Source organism: Myodes glareolus, chromosome 3, assembly GCF_982192425.1.
Source record: "Myodes glareolus chromosome 3, mMyoGla1.1, whole genome shotgun sequence".
NCBI classification, from domain to species: Eukaryota; Metazoa; Chordata; class Mammalia; order Rodentia; family Cricetidae; genus Myodes; species Myodes glareolus.
The window spans coordinates 120,268,946-120,271,410 of record NC_142028.1 but is presented as its reverse complement, the minus strand read 5'-3'; the positions used below and the strand labels follow the sequence as shown (position 1 = coordinate 120,271,410).

Below are 2,465 nucleotides of genomic sequence, written 5' to 3'. Positions count from 1 at the left end.
TCTGCCAGAGCAGTAAGTGCTCTTAACTTCTGAACCATCCCTCCAGTCTCCAGATGGCCAGTTTTGTTTGTTTGTCTCTGTGATCAAGGTACCTGACAGTAAGAGAGCAAGCGTTTACTGGAGCTCCCAATGTTGGAGGTTCTAGTCCATTATGGTGTTAGGAGCCCTGAGCAGTTCTTGCCAAAGTAGAAAGGATCAGAGAAGAAGAAAGGAAACTGCCAGGAAAGTAAACCCTCATAGACACCCAGCAATCAACTTCTGTATCTTCTAGGTTTCTTTTCCCCCCAAGCAATATGAAATCCTTTTTAAATTATAGAACGTAGTTCTGTCTTTATAAGTTTTTTTTGTAAAAAAAATTCATCCACACAGGTAGGTTTGAATGAATATACAAATATTATTAAACTAAAGAACAAGCAATTTGACATTGTTTAATCTTATATTTCTTATGACATCTGTCATGTCCCACGCTATTGTCTCGCCAGCAAGAACCACGTGGGACACTAGGATTCTTCTGCAGAAAAGCTTTAATGCATCTTGAGAGAGAGCATCAGCTAACATGGCCGGGGACCCAGAATGAGGGGAACCCATCCCTTATATAGGAAACAGTCCTCGCTTCGGACGTGTCACTCCTGGATTGGTCTGCTGCCCATCAACCCAGATGACGCCTTGGGAGTAGGCGGGGACGCAGCAGTGGAAAATTACCAATTACATGCGCATTATCTTGTTCACCTGGCAGTGAAACCCGATGCCAGCGCCATCCTGTAATGGAGAATGTGGTTGCGGCCCTCCACACTGTCATACATACCCACACATTGAAAAATTTTACTTTTGAATGTATATGTGTGCATGTTCATATTGCCCCAACTTTCAGGTTTTAGCTTTTACCATGGATCCTAGTGACTGAAATCAGGTCCTCAGACTTGTTCATCAAGTCCTTTGACCTCCTGACCCATCCTAATATTACTCTGCAAGTGTATGCACATGTCTAATTTTCATATAAATGTGTATTGTATTTGTGGTCTTATTCTCCCCCTTAACACTATTGCGCTATCTTTTCTTACCTCTCTTTTTCTTTTTTTTTTAAAATGTGTGAACAGTTTTATTGGTGTAAATACAACCATATAAAAACATAAGTTATGGAAAACACAGTCATGATGTACCCTCCCATCCCATAATCCCAGTCCCTAAGCCCCCTTTTGCAGGAGGGCCAGCCTGGCACCACCTCAGAGCATCTGGTAGACGGTGGAGCAAGAGAGCTCACATAGCTGGCCCTTGAAGTCCAGGTCGATGGTAAAGTCCAAGTCACGATTATTTTTTGCATTGGGGGATGCCAAAGATCTCCTCGCCAGTCTTCACTGTTAGGTAATCCTCCATGTAAAACACAGTCTGCTTCCAGTGTGTATATGGGGACTCAGAACCAATAGAAAAGCCATTCTTCTTGTGGCATTGGGTGAACTCGGTGTTGAAGGAGGCCACCAATGCATGCACATAATCATTTCTCTTCACTTGTAGGCAGAAGGGAGAGGTGAAGGTCAGGTCCTCTACCATGACTGTATAAATGTCCACCTCCTTTATGAGGCAGACATTAGTGACCAGCTGCTTCAGGTCCACCACGTCCACCAAGGGCTCCTTGATGGCCACGTCTTTGATGCAGGACCTATCGAAACCGTATACATTCTCCTATTAATGGATCATGTAGTCTTTGTACTATCGGTCCTCAATGACTGTCACATAAAGGGTGGCCCGGACTGGAAAGATGAGGCTATTAGGTGCCAGCCACTTGTCATGGGCATACAGCACAGTCTTGAGCATGAACTTGTAGAAGAGACAATAACCCATCCACTCTCTGATGATGATGTCCACTTTCTCCATGGGCAGTTCCACCTTCTCCACCTTGCCTTGATGATGGTCACCATGTGATCTAACTTATTGGCTTTGACAATCTTCACAGCATAATGAGAGATTCTTGAACATTCAGTCTCAATGACCTTGCGAGCTTCTGCCTTGGCTGCAAACATGCAGAGGATGCCGGTGCCTGAGCCCAGGTCCAGACTATCCTGTCGTTGAAGAGGTGCTGATTGTAAAAGATGGAGTTGCTGTATGTAACGGTGGGCACCTCATCCTTCTGCATGGATGCCAAAGTGGGCATAGGAGTCAAAGTAGTGGTCTTTGGACGTCATGGCCTCAGCATTGGGCTTCTCACGGCTTTCTGGTTGACCACAGGAAACCTCCCTGATGCTGTTCACCACCTCAGCTGCTGCCATTTTCACCCAAGTTCTCTGGTCTCTGAAACCCCCTTTCTTCTCCCAGTTTTACTTTTTTTTTGATGTCATATAGACATACATGCTTTTACATATCTGTGTAAAATCTAGAAATCATGTTTGAGATAAAACATAACATTGGTGTCAGAGAAATGATCAGTGGCTAAGAGCACTGCTGCTCTTAGAGAACATGGGTTTGTTCCC

The 2,465-nt window shown here is 44.5% G+C and overlaps 1 pseudogene; it reads right to left on the bottom strand.

The window, feature by feature from the left end:
* Positions 1-1,223: 1,223 nt before the first annotated feature.
* Positions 1,224-2,264, bottom strand: LOC125412560 (protein arginine N-methyltransferase 1 pseudogene; annotated as a pseudogene).
* Positions 2,265-2,465: the final 201 nt, after the last annotated feature.